General features: G+C 39.2%; 1 long non-coding RNA gene across 2 annotated transcripts; it reads left to right on the top strand.

Annotated features, from left to right (window-relative positions):
- LOC104116202 (uncharacterized) lies at positions 1–25,932 on the top strand. 2 transcript variants are annotated; one of them, XR_011412636.1, is made up of 5 exons: positions 1–543; positions 12,545–12,630; positions 18,966–19,101; positions 19,374–19,466; positions 25,697–25,932. It is a non-coding gene; the product is annotated as an uncharacterized lncRNA (long non-coding RNA). The 2 variants fall into 2 exon arrangements; XR_690805.4 differs by lacking the exons at positions 1–543; positions 12,545–12,630 and having other exon boundaries at positions 18,246–19,101.
- Positions 25,933–26,322: the final 390 nt, after the last annotated feature.

Raw genomic sequence — 26,322 nt, 5'->3', positions numbered from 1 at the left:
CCTAATCATTTTCTCCCCACACCGATGCCTCTCTTTCCTAGATCTCTCTATTTTCTCTCATCCCCTCCGGCTCCATTGGTCACAAATCCTTGCATAAATTTGTGCAAGGTCATAAAATCAAACCCCAAATCATTCAATTTGCCCCCTACATCCGTGAATCAAGCCGAAATTTCCATCATGATCACCAAAATTCAAAAAGCCCAATTTAAATCCTAGACCTAAATTATGCAACCTGAAATCGATCAATCTCTCCTTTGTAATTTCAAATACATCACATTCATGGTTGCTTGTCCCTTAATTCATTATTATATTCTTTATCCAGAGGTGAAAAGCAGTGGTCTAGAGTTTGACCGGCAGCCCAAAGCTTCAACGATCGACCCTCGTGCCCAGGTAGTTTCTGTGATGTTTTCACCTTCATTCCTCATTGATTTCACCCTCGTTTATAACATCATCCAACCTTCGTGACTTTCCACTACCAATTTAAAATTTGAACGGAACCCTAGCTATTGAATGCTCTTCGCTTGGTTTGCTGCCCTGTAGAAGGTCAGTGCCTCCTGACCTCTCTCTTTACTATGAACTAGTTGTGTGGTTCTATGTTCCTGATGTTGTCTTAACTGATTTTCCATCGTTTATGTTAGTTGTTAATGATAGAAAATTTTGTTTGTGATAATCAGTCTTTGTATGCTATTTCCACTATTAACTTAGGAACTTTCTAATTGAAACATGTTATACTAATTTTGTTATTAATCCATGTAATTAAAACCTTAGCTTTCAAGACTCAATTAGTAAAAATTACTATAAACTAACTAACACTCTTGTGATTAACCTTGATAGGCTTATGTGACTAAGCTAGGATTAGTTTTGTACACTACATACCTCTACTAGTTGAATAATGATATCAGGTCGACTAAAATCAAATTCTTTAACTCTTCTTTGTGTTCTTGTGCTTCTAGACTGTTTGACTCCTTTACTTGTGACACTGTGAGTGGATTCCCTGTATCTTATGCCTTGTAGCATGTCGACTTTAACAATCTCGGCTTGTCAAATGTGATGCCTTGTTAATACTGCAGATAACTGTTATTTTCAGACCGTGTTAAGGCTTTATCCTATTATTGTGTATCACATGTTAGTTAAGAAACTAGTCCTAAAATTAGACTATTAAGCTATTCTTGAGAATACTATTAACATTTACTAACACTAAACTATCTCAAAGTTTGTGAGTGTCCTGTAGTGTGGTTTAGCTCTTATGTTGACCTACTGATTCTGATTAACATCCTGCTTATATAGTTATAGTAGAATAGTCCTTGTGTGTCCTCTGTAATGATGTGATAACTAATGAATCCATGTAATGGATCTTACTAAGTGTGTTGGGAAGACTATTCTTCACTAATCCCTGTAGTTAGCTTAATATTAACCCTTTCATGACTATTAGAGTCTTTGTGAGTTTCCTGCTACTACATTAATGACCTTTGCACCCGAATTACTTCTTTCATGTTAACCCCCTTGCTATGTTCTCGAACTGTTCTATGACTTTATGTTGGAGAGCATGTATATTTGTACTTGTGTACAAACCTTTACTTTCCCTGGTTTTGGCTCTGCGATAGTGCTTTACTTGGTTTTAATATGTGAATGTTTCCATCAAGGGACCTGCTCTCATTTCTGATAGTAATTTATTCTTGCGAGTTTAACTAATAAGACTTACCTGTAACTCTGCACCATCCTGAACATTACATGTATTCATACAAATCGTGCATTGGATCATGTTAGTATACTATACAATTAAGCCTAAACCTATCTGTATGACCAGCTGTCTGCTCAATGTGACATGCTTAATGTCTCTCACCTATATGGCCTGCTCTTAACCATTCTGAAACCTCTTTTTTTAGAAAATCTGTGAACATGCCTACTATTTGAACTTTGTTTCCCTGTTTGACTATCTCTCATGCTTAATTGTGTATCCCATATTCTAATCCTCTCAATCAATACTATGATCTTAGTTGCTATTATGCCTTGATGATGAACTGCAGTGCTTTGTTTGTTCATTGTTATCAACCTTTGTGTGTGTGTTGAACTTTCAAAATGTTTACAGTATTGTTTGTTCATGCACATATTGTTTATGTCTTAGCAGTATTAATTCATTATGTTGATTCATTTATTTATGTTTAAGCATCTGAGGAAGATTAGAAGTAGGTGGTTAATAGTATTTGGGTGTGCAACTCGTTGTGGTTGTGATCGCTTTCCTTGACAGAAGCACCGCTTGGGGTCCATGAGACCCTCATGAAGTTTGAAGTGCCAAGGGTTCAAAGGAGGATCATATCTAGAAATGCGGATCTACACCAAGTCCTTAATTACAAAACCCTATGTCACGACCCAAATTCTCCCTCCGTGAAACGTCGTGACGGCACCTAGTCTCTATGACTAGGTAAGCCTAATACTTTGTGGAAATGAAATGAAAAACATGAAAATTCAACAACTAACAGTAGAAGATATTTTAATAAGCATATGAGATGCCGCTCGAAATATACAATAATCAACTCTCGAAATATACATGATACTCCCAAGAGCAGGAATGTTGTAAGTCACAAGCTTCTACGAAGTTCTAATTGTTCTATACATCAGTGTCGATAGAAATAAGATAAGGATCAACATAGGGGGATAGAGGGGGACTCCGAGGATCTGCGGGCATGAGCAGGTGTACCTTGAAGTTCTCCGAAAGAGCAATAACTGCAACCAAGGACGAGGCTGGTAAAAGGAACCTGGATCTACACACAAAAAATATTTGCAGAAAAAGGCGTGAGTACACTACAACGGTACCTAGTAAGTGTCGAGCCTAACCGCAGTGGAGTAGTGACGAGGTCAGGTCAGACCCATTGGTATATAATAAAAAAAAGAGAATAAGCAGTACAATAAGAGACTAAGGTTCAATGAAGGAAAGCATAGTGAAATAACATAACCGTACACGGAATTAAGCGACATTGGATCTCTCGAGATACCGTCTCGTAGTCCCAAAAGTAAATATGCAGGGAGAACTCCCGAGGTACCGCCTCGTAGTCTCAAAGTAAATGTGTATGGGGATCTCCCGGGATACCGTCTCGTAGTCCCAAAAGTAAATATGCAGGGGGATCTCCCGAGATACCGTCCCGTAGTGCCAAAAGTAAATATCCAGGGGGATCTCCTGGGATACCGTCCCATAGTCCAAAAGTAAATACACAGCGCAATCAATTAAAACGACAAGTACAGCAAGAGAAATCTACAGTCTACACTAAGTACAAGTCGGAAAAAAAGCAGGAATTCAATAGGCATGCTGCAAAGAGTTCAATTAAGAAAAATAAGGCAAGTAGACATGTTATTCTAAGCTAACAGGGCAACTACACATGCTAGTACATTCAATTAAGGTGGAAACAGGAAATTTCTCAGTAAAAAAATCAGTTTTTCAACAAATAGCCCGTGTACGCAGTCGTCACCTCGCGTACACGGTGCTCGCATAGTAAAATTAGTACTAAATCCGTAGGGGATTTCCCCCCCACATAAGGTTAGGCAAGCCACTTACCTCAAACCAAGCTCAATCAATCCGTAACAATGCTCTTTCCAGGAATATCCGGCTCCGAATTATCCAAATCTAGCCAAAATCAATTACATACCATAAATACAACTATAAGAATTAATATAATTAATGAAATCAAAGCTAAAGTAAGAAATTGGAAAATTGCCCTAAAAAGCCTCCCTGGGCCCATGTCTCGGAATCGAGTAAAAGTCACCAAATTTGAATACCCATTCACTCACGAGTTCACTCGTACCAAAATTATACAAATCCGATGTCAAAAATCCCAATCAAAACCCAAAAATCTTAGTTGAAGAACTTCTTCCCATTTTTCAACCCAAATCCGAAATTTAATGATGAAATTAATGATAGTTCAATGGAATATAACAAAAATCAAGTGTAGAATCATTACCCAATCGATGTCTCTGAAAATCCCGCAAACTCTCATCCAAATCCGATCTCCCAAACTCAAGTTTTGATTAAAATGGCCAAACCCTCATTTTTGAAATGTTTAATACTGCCTAGTGATTCCTTAATCGCGATTCAAACTTAATGAATTTGAAACTTCAAATTTCCACAACCGATGCAGAAACCTATCAAACCACGTCCGATTGACCTATAAATTTGCACACAAGTCGTATTCAGCATTACGGACCTATTCCAACTTCTGGAATCGGAATCCGACCCCGGTATCAAAATTCCACTACCGGTCCAAATCTCTAAAATATTGACTTTCACCATTTCAAGCCTAAATGAGCTCTAGACCTCTAAAACACTATTCGGGCAGGCCTTTAAGTCCAAAATCACCTAACGGAGCTAACGGAACCGACAGAACTCTATTTAGGAATCATCTTCACACAGTTCCGACTACGGTCCAAATCCTAAGGCTTAAACTTTCATTTAGGGACTAAGTGTCCCAAAAGACTCAAAATATATAAATGAAACCTCCCGGCAAGTCACAATAGTAGAAATAGATATGGTAGAAGCAGTTAATAGGGGATCGGGGCTATAACTCTCAAAATGACCGGCCGGATCGTTACATCCTTCCTCTCTTAAAACAATCGTTCATCCTCGAACGAGCATAAAGACATATCTGAAGTGGTGAAAAGATGAGGATAACGGTTGCGCATAACATGCTCGGTATCCTAAGTCGCCTCCTCGACCGGCAGACCCCTCCACTGAACCTTCACGGATGCAATGTTTTTTAACCCCAGTCTTCAAACCTGCTTGTCTAAAATAGCCACTGGCTCCTCGACATAAGATAGATCCTTGTCCAACTGGACTGAGTTTAAATCAAACACATGAGTCGGATTGCCGTGATACTTCCAGAGCATAGAAACATGAAATACCGGGTGGACCCCTGCAAGACTGTGAGGCATGGTAAGCTCATAAGCAATCTCCCTAAAATGTAGGATACCTCAAATGGGCCGACAAACTGTGGGCTCAGCTTGCCCTTCTTTCCGAACCCCATAACGCCCTTTATAGGCGAAACCCGGAGCAAGACCCACTCTCCAACCATGAATTTAACATCGCGAACCTTCCGGTCTGCATACCTCTTCTGTCTAGACTGGGATGTGCGAAGTCGATCCTGAATCACCTTCACCTTATCCAGGGCGTCCTGAACCAAGTCTGTACCCAATAATCTAGCCGCGACCGGCTCGAACCAACCCATTGGGGACCGGCACTGCCTAATATACAGAGCCTCAAACGGTGCCATCTGGATGCTCGACTGATAACTGTTGTTGCAGGCAAACTGCACAATTTGTAAGAACTGATCCCAAGTACCCCTAAAATCTATCACACAAGAGCGGAGCATATCCTCCAGTATCTGAATAATGCGCTCAGATTGTCCGTCCGTCTGAGGGTAAAATGTTATGCTCAACTCAACCCGAGTACCCATCTCCTGCTGTACAGCCCTCCAAAACCTTGATGTAAATTGCATACACCGATAGGAGATGATAGATACAGGGATGCCATGAAGCCTGACGATCTCGCGAATGTACATTCGAGCTAGCTACTCGGAAGAATAAGTAGTCATCATAGGAATGAAATGAGCTAACTTGGTCAGGCTATCAACAATCACCCAAACCACATCAAACCTCCGCCGAGTCTATAGGAGTCCAACAACGAAATCCATAATGATCCGCTCCTATTTCCACTCTGGAATCTCTAACTTCTGAAGCAACCCATCCGGCCGCTGATACTCATACTTCACCTGCTGAAAATTTATGCCTCAAGTCATGATACATCTTCGCGGCACCCGGATGAATAGAGTACTGTGAGCTTTGAGCCTCCTAAAGAATCAACTCACACAAACCATCTACATTAGGTACACATAGCATGCCCTACATACTCAATACGCCATCATCCCCAATAGTGACCTCCTTAGCATCATCGTGCTAAACTGTGTCCTTATGGATAAACAGGTGGGTGTCATCATACTGACGCTCCCTGATACAATCATAAAGAGAATACCGAGAGACCACACAAGCCAATACTCAACTCGGCTTAGAAATATCCAATCTTACAAACTGGCTGGCTAAGGCCTGAACATCCAATGCTAAGGGTCTTGGTGCTGCTGGAAGATATGCTAAACTCCCCAAACTCTCCGCCCGACAACTCAATGTATCGGCCACCACATTGGCCTTCCCCGTGTGGTACAAAATTATGATATCATAATCCTTAAGTACCTCCAACCACCTCCGTTGACGCAAGTTAAGATCCTTTTGCTTGAACATATGCTGCAAATTCCGATGATCGGTGTAAATCTCACAAAGGACACCGTACAAGTAGTGCCGCAGAATCTTCAGGGCATGAACAATAGCTGCTAACTCAAGGTCGTGGACCGGATAGTTCTTCTCATGCGTCTTCAGCTATCTGGATGTGTAGGCAATCACCCTACCGTCCTGCATCAACACCGCACCAAGACCAATCCGCGACGCATCACAATATACAATGTAGGACCCCAAACCTATAGGCAATACCAAACCTGTGGCTACAGTCAAAGCTGTTTTCAGCTTCTGAAAGCTCTCCTCACACTCCTATGTACACTTGAATGGAGAACCCTTATGGGTCAGCCTGGTCATAGGTGCTGTAATATATAAGAATCCCTCTACAAAATGACGGTAATACCCCCGTTAAACCAAGAAAACTACGTATCTCCGTAGTCGATGACGGTCTACGCTCACTCTGCACTACTTCCACCTTCTTAGGATACACCTTGATCCCATCACTCGATACTACATGGCCCAATAATGCCACTGAGTCTAGCCAAAACTCACACTTAGAAAATTTTGCATATAACTTCTTTTCTCTCAAGGTCTGAAGCACAGTCCTCAGCTCATGATCCTCCCGAGTCCAGGAGTACACCAGAATGTCATCAATAAACACAATAATGAAAGAGTCAAGATAAGGCCAGAACACACTGTCATCAAGTGCATAAAGGCTGATGGGGCATTGGTCAGCCCAAAATACATAACCAGAAACTCATAGTGACCATATCAGGTCTTGAAAGCAGTCTTCGGGATATCTGGCTCCTGAATCTTTAACTGATGATATCCTGAACATAAGTCAATTTTGGAGAACACTTTGGCACCCTGTAACTGATCAAATAAGTCAACAATACGAGGAAATGGATACATGTTCTTCAATGTAACTTTGTTCAGCTGGCGATAATCAATACATATACGTATAGAACCATCATTTTTCTTCACAAACAAGACAGGAGAATCCAAGGTGACACACTGGGCAGAATGAAGACCTTATCAAGCAACTCCTACAATTGCTCCTTCAACTCAGGAGGAGCCACACGTTATGAAGGGATAGAGATGGGGTGAGTGCCCGCCAACAAATTAATGCCAAAATCAATATCTCTGTCGGGTGGCATACCCGAAAGATCAGTTGGAAACACATCTTGAAAGTCCCTCACTATTGGGATCGACTCAATTGTAGGGGTATCAATACTGACATCTCTCACATAAGCTAGATACGCGTTACACCCCCTCTCAACCATTCATTAGCTTTAAGAAATGAAATAACTCGGCTGGGAGTATACTCTAAGGTACATCTCCACTCTAATCGTGGTAAACCTAGCATAGTCAGCGTCATGATCTTAGCGTGACAACCAAGAATAGCATAATGGGACGAAAACCAGTCCATGCCCAAGATAACATCAAAATTTACAATGCTGAGCAATAATAAATTGGCTCTGGTCTCAAAACTACTAAGAGCAATCAAACACGACCGATACACGGGTTCTACAATAAGAGAATCTCCCATAAGAGTAGACACATAAACAGGGGAACTCAAAGAATCCTGAGATACGCCCAAATGTGGGGCAAAATAAGAGGACACATAGGAATACGTAGAGCCTGGGTCAAATACTACTGACGCATCTCTATGACAGACGATAACAATACCTATAATGACAGAGTCAGAAGCAACTACCTATGTACGTGCCGGAAGAGCATAAAACCTGGCTTAGCCTCCCCCTCTAGGGTGACCTCAACCTCCCCGACCTCTACCTCGAGCTGGCTGATCAGGTGGGGCGGTAGCTTGTGCTGGAATCATGGCCTGAGGGCTCAGTGGAGCACGTGGTGGCTGAGAAGTCTGTGGAGGTGCAACCCTCCTATGTTTGGGGCAATCCTTCACCATATGGTGGGTATCACCACACTCAAAACAACACCTCGGAGGGCGTGGCTGCTGTGACGGACTTGGGCTAGGTCTGCTGGACTGGACGCTAAAAGTTCCCCGAGAAGGAGGCATATTAGATACTGGCGGTGCATAGTAAGGCTCCTGGGGCCGAGAAGAGGTTGGAACACCACAGGCAGCTGGAAGAACTGAATAAATGGGGAGACACACATAACCCATACCATGGCAAACTTCTGGGGCACGAGCTCTAGAATAAGAACCAGTCTGTCGATACCTCTTGGCATCTCTCTCCTCTCGGTCCCGGGCAAGCATGCCCTCCAATCTCCTAGCAATACCCATAACCTACTAGTAAGGAATATCCATCTCCAACTCCCTGACCATACTAATCCTGATACTGAGGTGGAGTCCCTCAATAAACTGTCGAACCCTCTCTCGAACTGTGACAACCAAGGCTGGTGCATGTCAGGCCAAATCACTGAAGCGGACTGTATACTCTGACATAGTCATAGCACCCTAGCACTGTTGCTCAAATTCCAAGCACAATGAGTCCCTAAGGCTCTGAGGGACATACTCCCTCAAAAACATGTCCTAAAACTTAGTCCATGTAAGTGAAGCTGCCTTATCCGGACTACTCAACTCATAAGCACGCCACCACTGATAGGCTGCTCCTTTAAGTTGGAAAGTGGTAAAAGAAACCCCACTCGTCTCCGCTACGCCCATAGTAAGGAGAATACGATAACACTCCTCCAGGAAACCCTGAGCATTATCTGTAGCCAATCCGCTTAAGGTAGGTGGGTGGTACGTCTTGTACATCTCATGTCTGAGCTGCTCCGCCTCAAAAGCGGTTGTCCTAGTCTCATGCTGAACCGGAGCTACCGGTGGCATAGGAATAAACTCTGAGTCCTGATCAGCCTTGACCCTCTACTCAGGAGTACGGACTGTGGGAGTCTATGCCCCTCCCCCGGCCTGAGATGTGGCGGGAGCTAGTGGGATCAATCTAGCCTGAGCTAAACTACTGGACAGGCTCATGAACTGGGCTAGAGTCTCTTGGAGGGCTGGTGCAACAATAGGAATATCCGGTGGCTGCCCTCCAGCTGGAACCGCTAGGGGATCCTCTGTCGCAGCTCGCGCGGGTGCTATGGCTGCACCGCATGGCCGTACTCTATCCCGGCCCCAGACTCTGGCGGCTCTAGCAGGGGGCGCGGGTGCCTGGTCATCAGATCCTCCGGTACGGGTCCTCGCCATATGTGAGAAAATAAAATAGAGAATTTTTAGAATTTGATGCCAATAACTTACATGACAAGGAATCAAAAGAAGTACGGTTGTTCCTAACAGTTCCATAGCCTCCCGAAGATAAGTACAGACATCTCTGTACCGATCCGCGAGACTCTAATAAACCGGCTTGTTACTCACGACACCTACGAACCTAGGTCTCTGATACCAACTTGTCACGACCCAAATTCTCCCTCCGTTAAACGTCGTGATGGCATCTAGTCTCTATGACTAGATAAGCCTAATACTTGCGAAAATGAAATGAAAAACCTGAAAATTTAACAACTAACAGTAACAGATATTTTATTAAGCAAATGAGATTCCGCTCGGCATATACAATAATCAACTCTCGAAATATATATGACACTTCCAACACCCGGAACACCGTAAGTCATAAGCTTCTACGAAGTTCTAACTATTCTATACACGAGTGTCTATAAAAATAAGAGAAGAATCAACATAGGGGCAGATGTACCTTGAAGTTCTCCAAAACAGCAACAACTGCAATTAAGGACGAGGCTGGTAAAAGGAACCTGTATTTGCACACAAAAAAGATGTGCAGGAAAGGGCATGAGTACACTACAGTGGTACCCAATAAGTGCTAAGCCTAACCTCAGTCGAGTAGTGACGAGGTCAAGTCAGGCCTACGGGTATCTAATAATACAAACAGGAGAATAAGCAGTATAATAAGAGACTAAGGTTCAATGAAGGAAAGCACAGTGAAATAACATAACATGGGATCTCCCACGATACAGTCTCGTAGTCCCAAAACTAAATATGTAAGGAGAACTCCCGAGGTACCGCCTCGTAGTCTCAAAGTAAATGTGCAGGGGGATGTCCCGGGATACCGTCCCGTAGTCCCAAAAGTAAATATGCAGGGGGATCTCCCGAGATACCGTCCCGTAGTCCCAAAAGTAAATATGCAGGGGATCTCTGAAGATACTGTCCCGTAGTACCAAAGTAAATACACAGTGTAATCAATTACAATCAATAAGTAGAACAAGAGAAATTTACAATCTAGATTAAGTACAAGTCGGGAAAGAAGCAGGAATTCAATAAGCATGCTGCAAAGAGTTCAATTAAGCAAAATAAGGTATGTAGACATGTTATCCTAAGCTAACAGGATAACTATGCATGCTAGTATATTCAATTAAGGTAGAAGCAGGGAATTTTTTAGTAAAAAGATCAGGTTTTTCAACAAATAGCTCGTGTACGCACTCGTCACCTCGCGTACATGGCGTTCACATAGTAAATCAGGACCAAATCCTAAGGAAATTTCCCCCACACAAGGTTAGGCAGCCCACTTACCTCAAACCAAGATCAACCAATCTGTAACACTGCTCTTTCCACGAACATCCGACTCCGAATGGTCCAAATCTAGCCAAAATCAATTACATACCATAAATACAGCTATAAGAATTAATCTAATTAACGAAATCAAAGGTAAAGCAAGAAATTGGAAAATCGCCCTAAAAAGCCTTCTCAGGCCCACGTCTCGTAATCGAGTAAGAGTCACCAAATATGAATACCCTTTCACTCACGAGTTCACTCGTACCAAAACTATTCAGTACCAAAACTATTCAAATCCGATGTAAAAATCCCAATCAAAACCTAAAAATCTTAGTTGAAGAATGTCTTTCCGTTTTTTCCAATTTTCAACCCAAATCCGAAATTTAATGATGAAATTAATGATAGTTCAATGGGATATAACCAAAATCAAGTGTAAAATTATTACCCAATCTATGTCTCTGAAAATCTCCCAAAATTTAGTCCAAATCCGAGCTCCCAAACTCAAGTTTTGATAAAAATGGCCAAACCCTTATTTTTGAAATGTTTAATACTTCCCAGTGATTCCTTAATCGCGATCGCGGAAATAGCCTCGCGATCGCGAAGAATAACTTTGCTGCCCCAAAAATTAACTCTACGCGAATCCATAAAATACCACGCGAACGTGATGCTCTGACTCTCATACTTACGCGATCGCGAACAACCCTACACATTCGCGGTGAGCAAAGTGTGTGGCCCAGCTTTGGTCCACTTAAGCCTACGCGAACGCGACCTTGTCTCTGCGTTTGCGAAGAACCACCTCACTTCACTAAGCGTTCGTATGACCCTATCCGCGAACGCGAAGAACAATTCCATCCTCTCGCCCATCTAGCGTACGCGATCGTGGATCACCCCACGTGATCGCGTATAAGGAAACCAGAACTCAGAGACCAGAAATCTTCAGCAACCTCTTAAGTCCAAAAAGCGATCTGCTGGGCATCCGAAACACACCCGAAGCCCCCGGGACCTCAACAAAACATATCAAATAGACCTAAATAGCCATACAAACTTAGTCGAGCCCTCAAATCACATCAAACAATGCTAAAATCCCGAATCGCCCTCCAATTCAAATATAATGAACTTGAAACTTCAAATTTCTATAACCGATGCCGAAACTTATCAAACCACATCCGATTGACCTAACATTTTGTACACAAGTCGTATTCAATATTACGGACCTACTCCAACTTCCGGAATCATAATCCGACCCCTGTATCAAAATTCCACTACCAGTCCAAATCTGCAAAACTTCGACTTTCGCCATTTCAAGCCTAAAAGAGCTATAGACCTCCAAAACACTATCCGGAAATGCCCTTAAGTCCAAAATCATCTAACGAAGCTAACTGAACTGACAAAACTCCATTCCGGAGTCATCTTCACATAGTTCTAACTAGGGTCCAAATTCTAAGGCTTAAACCTCCATTTATGGACTAAGTGTCCCAAAACACTCCAAAAATCAAAACGAAACCTCCTGGCAAGTCACAATAGCAGAAATAGATATGAGAGAAGCAATTAATAAGGGATCAGGGATATAACTTTCAAAATGACTGACCGGGTCGTTACACCCTATTAATCCTCATAGGATTAACATAAATAAAATCTACCTTACTATAGTCTACAGCTCTTTATTACCATTTATAATTTTATCTTACTTAGTTTTGTACAATTGATTTGCTTTAATTATTCTCTTTTATTTATATGCATGAATTTAACTTGTCCATGTTGAGCCCATTCGAAGATCATGTCCACTTTCAGACCTAGGTTGTCATATTCCTGTCGCGCCTGTTGTTCGTGCTCATAGTGTTGGTCCTCGTTAAGCCTACTAAGCCCAGATCGCCAAGGTTCCAGTTTCTTTCCCCTTATTTATTTTAAATTTATTTCGCTATTGTTTGATCTGTCATATATGTATATTCTTAAATGACTAACATTATTATCGGATAACATAAATTCCTTGATTGTGTAGGAACGTAGGCAAACCCAAAGAATACAGGGTAAAAGAATCAAGCCAAATTCTGCTCATTCTAAGATTGTCAATGTTTGATTACTAACTGATTTCCATGTTTATCTTTCTTTTTCTTCTTTTAATATGAAAGGTTCTATCTTTATCACTAACAACTTTCAATAAGTTTATGTTTTGAAAGATACCAATAGCAATGTGAAACCCCTTTGGAAATTAGAACTGCGAAAGATAATTGAAAAGTTGTTTTCATGAAACAAAACAAAACCAAACACAACAAACTTTTACAAATGGGTGGACCCCAACGAAAATTTCAAAATTTATGGTTTTTATATATTTGATTTTCAAGACTAATGATTTGTATTAAAATAAGTCGTCACCTTACTAAATCTCATACAAATTAACTGCTTTTCTAACATACACACCTAACTCTCTTTCAAACAAGAATGCCCTTATTACAAGATTTTAAGATATATCCGGCTTTTCAATTTCATAAGTATACACATTTCAAAGGTGACTTTTTTGTATAAAAACCAAGCTTCTAACCTCTTTCCAAGGTACATACACGCCCCATTTCTTCTTAAAATAGTGAACCTTAGACTTAGAACATTTTTTTAGATTTTGAGCACTTGACTAAGCAGAGTATAGACTTTCCTTAACCAAACCTAGCCTAATCTTAAGTAGCTACCCCATGTAGATTCTGTAGGGTGCCTAACACCTTCCCCTTTGAATAACTAGAGCTGTTACCCAAATCTCACCGGCTATCAGACTATTAGGATAATAATAAACATATAGGTACCCTAATATACCTTAAAATATTAGGTGGCGACTCCATTTATCAACTTTAGATGAACCACTAGTTGTATTTTATTTTGACTTGTGCAGAATATGGTGCAACAATGAAGTATGGATACAAACCAGGGTCTAGGATAGGACCCCGATCAAATGGGATATGTAAGCCAATACAAACCAAAGGGTAGAAAGGCACCGCCGACTTGGGATACCAAACTGCGAGTGGAAAAACTTACAATGGTGATCCTGGGACGAATGTTTTCTTACTAGAGAATGTTTCGGGCCCGGGTCAGAGCTCACCACCAGAAGAAGATATCATAAGCAGTCTGGGAAGATTGTTTGTGGAAATGACCGAAGAATGTTACGTTAAAGTTGATATCAAGACACCGACCATTCAGGGTGTTGAACCACAAGACACCTTGCAGAACTGGACAGTCGGATCATCTTTGTTTCGTCGGGAGTCGTGGTAGTGTGGAATTGTAGTAATTCTGAAAACTACATGGTCAATTGAGACTTGAACCATGCATGTTCGTTTTTGTTAAACCACCTCTTTGAACAGTGAGACATTCCTTTTGATGAAATAAACGAATCATTTTCCTGATAATCATTGCAAATTTATCTTTGTCTTTATTTATAATAGATCTTTTTCAGCAATCAAATTAATAAAAAAATCACGTTCCACGATTATGACATGTAATGAAACCCTCGAGCCAAATGATCCAGACTATGAATAGTACTCTGAGAGCATGATACCTGAGAATCTATTGCAAGAGATCGAATAGCTGAAAAATTAGAAGAAGCCCTACCTCAATGAGACAAATGTGATCAATCTGCGAAATGAGGATGATGTATAAGAGACTCTAATCGGGATCCGCCTGAAGGTAGAACAGAGGAAAGAACTGGTAGAGCTCCTCCCATAATACATCGATTTATTTGCTTGGTCATATGACAACACGCCCGGACTAAGTACCGATATTGTGTAGCATCGATTGCTTATCAATTCCCCCAAGCCACCAGTCAGCCAAAAACCTAGAAAATTCAAGCCAGATTTGAGTCTAAGGATTAAAGAAGAAGTTACCAAACAAATGTAATCAAATGTAGTAAGGGCACCAATTACCCTAGTTTGTTAGCGAACATCGTACCGGTACCGAAGAAGGAGGGGAAGCTTGGGATACGCGTGAATTACCGAGATCTCAACAAGGCTAGTCCCAAGGACGATATTCCTCTGCCAAATATCCATATCATTATTGACAACAGTGCAAAACATGAATTGCAATCATTCATGGATAGTTTTGTTGGATATCACTAGATTCTGATGCACAAAGAAGATGCGGAAGAGAAAACATTCACCAACACCAAATGGGTCGAGTCTCCCACATACAAGGTTGTCACAAAGAAGGTGGTAGTAGATTTGATTTGTAACAACATAGTTTGTCGATTTGGGATTCCAAAGTCAATTATAAATGACGATGCAGCCAATCTCAATAGCAATCTCATGAGCGAGATTTGCGATAAGTTCAAAATCATCCATCGTAATTCCACAACATACAGGCCACATATGAATGGAGCAGTTGAAGTAGCCAACAAAAATATTAAGAGGATCTTGCGGAAGATAGTGGACAATAATAGAAAATGACATGACAAACTATCATTTGCCATAATTGGTTACCACACTACTAGGAGGACATCTATTGGGGCAACGCCATATATGTTGGTATATGGCACAAAAGTTGTAATAGCCGTAGAGGTCAAGATACTATATTTGAGAATTATACAGGAAGCCAAGTTAGATGATGGATAGTGGATACGTATCAGACAAGAACAACTCATTCTCATTGATGAAAATAGGATGGACACAACATGTCATGGTCAGCTGTATCAAAATAGGATAGCCTACGCATTCAACAGGAGAGTGACCTCCGTAGTTCATAGCGGAAAAACTGGTTTTGATGAAAATATTCCCCCATCAAGAAGAGTCTAAGGGGAAGTTTGCACCAAATTAGTAAGATCCTTATGTGGTCCATCAGTTATTAACGGGAGGAGCATTAATCATAGCAGAAATGGATGGCAGAGTTAGGTTTTTGTTGTAATAAAACTACGCCCGACCTGACTTCCTACGGTGGGATACGTAGGCAATCCACATAGGGTATGATCCAACTCTTGTAATTGAAAACCAAAGAATTATTTTTATGTATTCGGGACTACGTCACGACTAGATTTTTTTGGCGGGAATACGTAGGCAATCCAAATCGGATTTAGACATCTATTATAATTGAACTATATTTTGGCCTGATTCCATTTGCCTACATGGGCAGTCTGAGTCAAACTCGGCCATATCATTTCAAATTCTACCATTTGTCATCTATTGTAATCAAACTATGTTTTGACCAGATTCCATTTGGATACGTAGGCTACCTAAGTTAGGCTCGGTCATTTCATTTCATCATTCTATTATTTCATATCCTCCAACTATGTTTAGACAAGATTCCATTCGTATACGTATGCAACCTGGAAAAGTTTGCTCATAACCATAGGAAAGATTTTGTAATGCATTACATTGATTAGAAAGCGATCGAATTAGCAACGAAGTCACGTCGTTGGGGACATGTCTGAGACAACGTCATCATCAAGGCAGAGCCATCTAGAAACGATATTTGCGTCAGAGGAAACTTCTAAACATGTCATAATCAGGAATGACGACTTTTGTCATTAACATAAACAATTTTTCAAAATGAATTTTAAAGAAAATTCGACTTTTCCACCTACCAAACGTCGTGGCGTAATTTACCAATTTCGGGGCAAGGCAAGGGTTCACGATAAACACAAATCAATGCCCCTCCCCTACTAAGAATTTTTCTTTGATCGCATGGTTGACAGAAATCAAAGGATGCCAGAATGCACCAGAATCAATGCACACCCGCTACAATCTCATGAGCCTATATCTCACCTTTAATTGTTCAATTCATTTTTTTATATAGCTAAGGACTAACTTTGAATTCGTTGCATGTTTCCTGGAGCGAAGCCTCCAACATAATCGGAACACCCTGTATATATCAAACCATTTGTTCTGTCCATTGCAGCATCTTGTACATATCAAACCGTCTGTTCTGTCAATCGGAGCACCTTGTACATATCATGTCGTCTTCCCCGCCAGTCGAAGTGCTTTGTACAAACTGCATCATCAGCTCTTCCAATCTGAGCACTTTGTACATATTGTACCGTTACTCTGCCAAATCGTAGATTCCAAATAGATCGTTGCAAATCTCATCCCCGACGTCGCCAATAGAAGGATGGATCATTTAATTTCACCAGACGTTCCGGTGATCGACGACCACAAATTAGTTCTGAAGTTAAGAGTATATCTTTGGCATTCTCATTTATTCCTTTGATTTACCTAGAGTTTTTTTGCGTTTTATTTATTCAGCTTATAAGCATTTTGCATTCAAAGTTCAAATACTCACATCTTGTGGAGATTGCAATTCAAAGTCAAATACTTTCTTCACGTGGAGATACTCCCATCGCGTGGAGATTCAAATTCAATGCCGAATATTCCCATCACTAGGAAATTTGAAGTCAAATACTCCCATCGCGTGGATATTCAAATGCTCTGACAGTTGCGAAAAAGTACACAGTCGTCTAACATTAAAGTCGGATTCAAACACCCTTCCCCGGCTATCCTAAATAATTCTCCAGAGCATAGAGGCTTCAGATTCAAACATCCCATTACCCAAAGATCTCGAATAACGACTAACCGATAGTCAGGTATTATGATTCCTGCATATTTACATTATAACCTAACATATTTGCATTATAATATCTAGGTATGTGTGTATCTTGCTTTTGCATGTTCAAACACTACAACGTGGAACTTTCTCTAAGTAGCCAAACAAGTTACACCTCTATGAGGGACAACAAACTCATAAGCGAGCCAAGGATCTAATCTCCAATTCAATTCGATTATTAGAATCATTAGGTTTTGAAATCTTCCCATCTTGTAGTATTGTCATAAGGCGATAGTGGGCCAACTGCTGCAAGCACAATTCTATCCAAATCACCATCCAGAACTATATGCGGCCTGATCCTCGTTAAGCTCGAGATATGTAGGAGACTCAAAGCCATAATTCGGCAGTAATCTCACCACTCATGATCTTTCCTAATTCCATACACCATCCTTGCAATACATGCCTAAAGTAGGGAAAAATTGGTCATTAAGTCAATTTCTTTGCCAGCAAAATCTTTTATCGTCTCATGTCAAAGAAGGGCAGTTGTTGACGATCAATTTTTACCCTCCCCTTTTACATTAAATCATTTACACTTATTAATCAGCAATAAATATAGTAAAGTATTTTTGAATCAATAATACCTTTTTTCTTAAAATTTAAATAATTTAGTACATAATAACAATTAGCAATGTTTAATTAATAGTAATTTATATTAGATATTTATAAAATATACTATTCCTATTGTTTAAATTAATTAAAATAACTCTCATATATTAATGAACAATTTTTAAAATTAATATAAAAAAATAGTCTCAAATTTATAACTATATTACCTTTATTACTTTAGTTAGCCAAACTAAGTTTACATAGTTTAATGGATGAAGTATTATATTTAATGTCAACAACTAATTATTATAGTAATTAATAAAATACTTGAATAATTATATTTTATTACATCTAATTAGGATTAATCAAGTAAAATTAATTTAATTATAAACGAGGTTAAAAACTCAAAAAGACTACAATTACAATTCATTAATTAAATTAAATGTGGCTATCAATTAAATCCTTACATAGTTGATTTGGCCCAAACACACAAGCCCAAGTGCCTTGACCCTGTCCGGAACCCCCCACCTCTATCCAAGTTGCCAATCCATGCTACCCTTTTTAAGCCAATCGAAAAGCGCCATGTCACCTCTCTCCAACATTCACACAAAAAGCACAATGTATCTGGACCGTGGACCGTTGATATCAACGGTCCATGATTAAGCTCAACTTTTCTCTTATTTTTAAAATCCTTCAGCATTTTATTTTAGCCATTGGATCAAAGAGATCGGACGACCATCGTTTTTTCGTAATAAACCATTTTATTAATTTTTATTCTCCGAAATTCGGAGACGTTGATCAAAAGATCCAACTACTCACATTACATCTCTCACTTTTAATCTAAATAACACGCCTAACCGTAATCGTTTCCTCAACACCGGCCGTCCTAGTTTCCACTTTCTCTCCATGTTCTCTCAAATCCTGCAACCCCATCAATGAACACACGTTGCATGAATCGTGAAAGGTCACTCCAATCAAACCTAAACATACATTTTATTCCTGTAAGCTGTGAATCCTGCTGATCCCTTTCCCAAATCCTCAGTAACCCAAGATTTTTTTATCCAACAAGATCATCCTTTCTTAAAATTTTCAATTGTAGGCATGCACGGACATTATCTTTGGCCTCATCATCATTAATTGTTGTCCAGAAGTCAGATGCAATGACCTCTAGACATTAGATTTTGACCGATAGTCCGATTTCTTCAACAATCAACCTCAACCATTATCGTGCTAAGGTAAAATTCCCATTGTTTTCCCCCTCTTTTTCTTATGTTTTTCACCTTTTTGCTATAATCATCTGTCAATCGTCATTCTCTACTGTCGGTTGAGTTCGAACGGAACCCTAGGTGGCTTCAATGCCACTATAAATAGAGCATTCAATTACATCACCTAAAACAACGAAAAACTACATTGAAAGTAAAAAAGAGTATTAAAAGTTTAAACTTTCAACTAAGTTTAAGTTCAAGCTGTACTTCTCTAATTTCACTTTTTTCTTCCTTTAATTTAGGTTCGGCTTCAACCTCTGTGAGTTGATCGTTGTGACTTCTGGGTTCTTAAATGGATATTAGCACATCTGGCTTGGTTTGCTGCTCAACAGACGGTCAGTGTACAATGACCCCATCTTTATTTTAAATTATTTGTGTAGTCCTATGTTCATGATATTTTCCCTGTTAATCATTCATTTTTTATGATATATATTAGTGACGTAAGACTATACGTGCTACGTTCTCCTTCTGCATATCACTATCACTGTTGAATTAAGGATCTTTCTGATAAGTTATGTTGTCTTGTTACTGTTATCAAATCAGTTATATTAATGAACTCCGTCTCTCATGACTTAGGTAGTTGAGAATGTTTTCTATATTGTTAGTACTCTTAAATCCTATTAGGACTTAGTGATTAATTGAACTAAATCTTGTGATAATAGTACTATGTATGATCTTTTCTTGCTAATTAAGTAATAGTCAAGTGTATATTGTTACACCCCATATTTTTATACATGAATGTACGCCATAAGTAAATTGATGGAAGCTCGGAAATGAGATGTTACATCTCACATTTTCGTATGTTAAAGTTTCGTCGTCAGTTAATTGGCGTAGAATCGGGGATGAGATTTTCTTGAGATTATAAGCATATATGCTATTTACAACAAGCAATAAGTAACTGCCGTGAAAGATAAAGGGTAAATGAATCAAAGAAAATGAGTTTCATTGAAGGTTGTTGATTTGGGATAAAATATAATCCGAGCAATAACACTCGGTACTTATGGACTAATGTCATACAAGGTACTATATGACCGTGATAGTAAGGTGTACAAGGTATGTTAAAAGTGAATAGTATTTTAAGTAAGTTAAGATAATTCTTAATTATGTGGGTAATGGGATATTACCTAATTAATTAGGAATATATTGGATGAGGATTAAAATTGCATTATGTGGTAGCCCCCCCTCTCCCCCCTTTCAAATTAAGTGACTCATAGATCTAGTTGAAAGGTGGCAAGCTAAAGTGTTAAATACAAGACACTACATCCCTCTACGTGTAAAGACATAAACGATCTAGTAATCTTATAATGTTTTCCTATTGCAAATATTACAAAAAAGACGTTAAGAATATATAAAGAAAATTCATAACATCTTCAACCAATTCCTAGAAGGATTCCAGCGTTAGCAACCTCAAACCAACGAGATTTCAACAAGATTTCTTGAAACAAAAATTCCAACGAGAATTCTTAGCACCTTAGCAACGTGAGATTTCGCGATTCTAAGGGAGTACAGTGCAAACTTTTCCTACAATATCATACGGATTTTTTCCTACTCCGGGTATGTTAAGGATAAGCCCTTCCTTCATTTTGGCATGATCTCATAATTACATGTATCTGATAACGAGGCATGACGAGAAGTTCATACTCCTGAATTTATATACATTATCCTAGTCTTATAAATTACAGTATTCTCCTTATCGGGACTTCATATTTAATTGAGTAATGTCGTCTTCCAGTCAAGAGAGAAGAGAGCCTATATTTATACTATTACGGTATTTTCATTACCATCGAGCTATAATCGATAGGCAGGCCCCTATTGGGCAACCTCTGATCAGATAGTAAGTTATATACCAAGCCTACTGTGGTCGAGCGCCTATGAACGAGCCCAGCTGGCCGAGATACAGAGCCTAGTATGGCTGAGCGCCTATGAGCGAGCTTACTATGACAGAGCAGTTGTATATATACCGAGCCTTATTGGGCCGGAAAACTATTTTACTTACTATATTGAGAGAGTTGAGTCAGTATCAGCAAGTAAGCATATCTTCAGACTATCTTTGACTCCTAGTTACTTTCAGTTATTATATTATCAATTCAGTTCAACTTTCAGTATATATTGCCTTACATACTCGGTACATTATTTGTACCGATATCCCTTTTGCCTGGGGACGCTGCGTTTCATGCCCGCAGGTCTCGATAGACAGGTCGAGAGTCCTCCAAGTAGGCGATCAGCTCAGCGAAATATGTTGGTGCACTCCATTTGCTCTAGAGTTTTTTTTTTTGGTCAATATGATTTAGATATGTATTGTTTGATATGGCGGGGCTCTGTTCCTACCCTTATGACATTATGTATTCTTAGAGGCTTGTAGAAAGATGTCATGTACGTAAAAGATTGTATGGTCTTGTCGGCCTATGTTCAGTGTACGAGTGGTTATTTTGGTCTTACAGACCCATATGTCTTATGTATAAGTTGGTATTACATGTTGTATTCTACCTATCACACGGCATCTCTCCGGCTCAGTAATCTATGATAGTATAATACGAAAACATACGTTATATTGGTACTCGGTTGAGTAAGGTACCAAGTGCCCATCGCGGCCCATCGATTTGGATCGTGACATATATTTTCATGATGACTAAGTTGAAGGAATCGAGCTTTTGGACCCGTCTTGAAGTTCTGCTGATACCCGCTGCACTGTGCTATCTTGATCCTTATGTCTATGATATTATGCTGCATTATTTTAGTTCCAATAAAATGAGTTTTCACCGTTGTTCATACTTTCATATTGATTTGTTTGACTCTAGTTGACAGCTTGTTCATGCTACTATTGTAAAATAATTTATGTATGTTTCTTATGATGATTTGAGATAAAAAAGAAATAACATAATGAAATTTGTTGGTGTGCTCACATATCAGGAGGTAGCTTGTTGGGATTAACTTGTGTCTATACTCATCATGCTGCTTGTACTAGTCCAGTAATGTTCATGAATCTTCACATTCTCTTAGTTTAGAAAAATTCATGTTTAAATCATCATGTTTGCTTTCCTTTAGTCTCACGTTGATCTTCCCAAATGGTTATGCCTGTTCTACTATGCTAATCGAGTTGTTTAGTTAAAGAGCCTCAAATAGCAGTCATGCTAGGTCTTATATTGGTTATGTCTGGCAGAAAGAAAATGGTTTCTATGTTTATCATGATAACCTAGTGAGGATGTGCGTACATCTTAACCTAGGGCACCACAGTAATCATACTTGTTCATTTCAAACGATGTTCTTCATTCATCTACCTGTTTATTTTGGCCATTTATGCTTGGTTCTTTCAGGATCATGTTATGTCTAAGACACTGTTTGGGGGGAAGATTAAATATTGCTAAATTGAGTACTGCCGATCTTAATAACTTAACAACTTGATTAAGTGTCGTTGAACATGTATTATGCCTGTATGGTCTAAAATGGAAAGTGTATTGGTGTAATCTGCTAGTGAAATTGCTTACATGTTTAAGTAAACTTGTTGTGATTTGTTTGCCCGGCTTTAACCATCTGAGAGTAAATATCTTTACTTGTTGTCTCATGTCTGTATGACATTGCTGTTTATAGAGGACACTAATCATTAATCTGAAGTTGTGTGGAACTGATAACTTGAAAACCTGATAGACTACAACTAGATGTCATGCCATTAGGCCTAAACAACACTAAAACTAACCTTTCTATTTACATTTAGGCCTCTGCTGGTTGATATCTCTTTGGGAAGTCTGAATTAGGTTGTTAATATAAGTGTTTAATAAAGAAGGGTCTCAGTTATGTATATGCTTGCTCCAAACTATTCTGAGACCGTAGAGCTGCCTATTGACCTACTCTATGTGACTTGAACCTGTTTCAAAAGATCCTGAAATGTTTAACCTTCAATAGAGTTAATGAAACTAATACATATGTCCTTCTTTGTCACTCACTGATATTAAGATTACTTAATGAGGTGTCTTTGAATTTGAAGTGGTTAGCAATAGGGCTTATCTATCGATAGCATACAGTCAACCTTCTTTGTTTGTCACTAATCCTTAATTGTGTTCTATTATTGATCCTCACAGGTATTTTGTGTACACCAAGACCTTAGTTGCCATCAGAATTTTAATGAGCCATGTTTAGTAACCTATCCTTATTATTATAACGACCCAACCAGTCGTTTTGAGAATTTACATTCCGTTCAGCTATTTGAAGTCTTGATCAGCATCGTACGATATTTTATGACTTGTGTGAATCGTTAGTTTTTATTTTTAGGTTATTCAGAATTGATTTGGAAAACTGATCTTAACTAGGAAGCTTTAAGCTGGAAGAGTTGAGCAAGTTTGACTTCTTAGTACTTGACCTCTGATCATAGTTTTGATGTTTCCGTTAGGTCCAATGGTGATTTTAGACTTGGTCATATGCTTGGATTTGAATTTGGATATTTCTAGAAGGTTTCAACACTATTTAGCGAAAGTTAGAAATTTGAAGATTTGAAATGTTCATAAGTTTAACTGGTAGTTGACTTTGATGATATCGGGTTCGGATTGTGGTTCCGGGAATTGGAATAGCTTCGTTATTTTATTTTGGACTTGTGTGCAAAATTTAAGTTCATTCTCAATTGATTTGATTAGGTTCGGCACGAGTTTTGTTCTACGTTATTTGAGGCCTCGAGTAAGTCTGTGTTATGTTACGGGGCTTGTTGGTTTGTTCGGATAGGATCCCGAGGGGCTCATGTGAGTTTCTGATAGGTTGGGTTCTGTTGCGCTCATTTTTAATATTTCGACGTCGTTTATTCTAGCATAAATGGTACCACATTAAGAAACTGAGCTCCAATTTCTGTTTGGATTGAAGAATTAGATCCGTATCATAATTCTAGAACATAGAAACTAGAATCATCAAGTTTTGACATCGTATGAGGAATTTATAGTCATTTCACTATGAATTGGGTTGACAATTATTTATAGATTAATTACGAAATTGCCACTGATTTCGTATTTAAAAATCTGCACTATTTTCAAATATTGAAACATTATAAGGTCATTATAAGGTCAAATGGAGTGATTTAAAAGCCTAACTTGACTGGAATTGCACAAAAAAACCATTGGAGGCATCAAAAGCGAATTCCGGGATCGTTTGTCATAAGAAACGAGGCAGAACAACTAGGTAGAAACATATAGTATCATGGATTTGTCCATTTGGTCATATTTTGACTTGGGGAGGTCGGATTTGGGCGATTGTGGAGGCGATTTTCACCACATGGATTGGGTTTTGAGTCGTTCGGAGAATGGTACGCATGGGATGGCATTTCTAGAGTATTGTTTAGCTTGCTTGGTATTGGATTTGGCTTGTTCGAGGTAAGTAACACTTCAAAATTTGGTACTGAGGGTATGAATCCCTAAATATACATGTTATGTATTGGTATTGAGGTAACGCACATGCTAGGAGATGGGTGTGTAGGCGTGCACCATGTGAATTATGACTCGGTTGATTCTATGGTACTGTGTAGTTATCTATCTTGTTTCTTTACATGTAATTCCTATGTGTTGGAGTAATTGAGCTGTGATCAATGTTAGAAATCATGTTTAGGTCAAATAATTATTTTATTAGGACCCAATGAGGTCATTTCTGCTGTTGAGTTATTTGCTTAAATTGCAATCAAATACTCAGTCATATTCATTTATTTGCATATCATATCTCAGTCTATGTTATCATTTGTTGTCACATCATCTTATCATTTTTTAGGCTAATTGGCATGAGATCTTTGAGCCCAATAGACTGGAGTGATTGATGACTGAGTGAGGCTGAGGTCCTGATTATGAGTGATATTTATGGGATCTGGCTGCACGCCGTAGCATGATTTATTGATTTATGATGGGATCGGGATGCACGCTGCAGCATGCCATGATTGTCTTATATTAGCGATTGGGCAGGATCCTCCCCTTCGGAGTCAAACATACGAGTGCAAGTGCCAAGTGATTGAGAGTGCCGAGTGATTGGGAGGTGCTTAGTGATTGAGAGTGGTGAGTGATTAGGAGGTGCCGATTGCTGAGTGTGGTTGAATACTCCGAGAGTATGAACATATGAGTTATCACTGTGGTGCATTACATTTGACATGTGTACTGGACATGGAGGCACAAAGATGCATTTCCTCATGTTATACGGTATTGTGATGTTTATGACTTTTCATACACATTGACATGTAGGCATAGAGATGTACTTTCCTCATGCTATCTGATAATGGAACATCTTATCTATTGTCGAAAGTTTCTTAGGAAAAATATATGTTTTTATGACGTACTCGCATTTTGGCGACTTCGGTGAAAGATTCGTGTTTTACTGTTATACCTTAAAAGCATGCTATTTTCCGTAACTATGAGCGAGCTGAGAAACATATCTTTGAATATTACTTGTGTTGTTTCATTATACTGGTACGAGTTATTCTTGGCTATTGGTATTGGACTCTGACCGTTGTCCAAGCTCGTCACTGCTTTCAATCTAAAATTAGGTTTGTTACTTATTGAGTACGCGTGGTCTATTGCACTCATACTACACTTCTGCACCCCGCGTGTAGATTTTGGATTTGATGTTGGTGTGCATGGCGGAAGCTGGCATTGAAGATGTACCTGCGTTCCGGTTGTAGGTGCCTCTTGTTCACGGTTGCGTTAGATTTATAAAAACAAATTATGTATATTTCGAACATATGATGTAATTATTTCATACCAACTTTGTAAACTCTAAATTTTAGAAGCTCACGATTTGTACTACAAATCCTTGTGATTTTTGTATAAAAGTTCAGTTATTTTATCATTTATTTTTTCAGTAGATCTGCTTGAGTTGGATTATTAATAAATTGGCTTACCCAGCGGGTTGGGTTAGGTGGCATCATGACTAGTTGGATTTTGGGTCGTGACAATTATGTTGTGTTCTATCAAGAGTATTTCAAGTCCAATAATGTGTAAAAACCTTACTTGTCTATCGATCAGTATACCAGTAATGGCTGTAAGGCCAGATATGATAGTTTGATTGATGTTTTCTTGTATGGTTGACTCTTCTTTATATGTTTTGTTACATTAGTTGAGCTATTGTATTAACATTTATTTGTGTCTAAAACTTTGAGGATTAGGGAGTTAATGATTAATGGTACTTGGGTGTGAGCTTGGTTTGTGGCATAAGCATTGCTCGGGATCCCTAAGACAC

The sequence above is a fragment of the Nicotiana tomentosiformis genome, chromosome 1 (assembly GCF_000390325.3).
Source record: "Nicotiana tomentosiformis chromosome 1, ASM39032v3, whole genome shotgun sequence".
Classification (NCBI taxonomy): Eukaryota; Viridiplantae; Streptophyta; class Magnoliopsida; order Solanales; family Solanaceae; genus Nicotiana; species Nicotiana tomentosiformis.
This window is presented reverse-complemented; position numbering and strand designations above follow the sequence as displayed.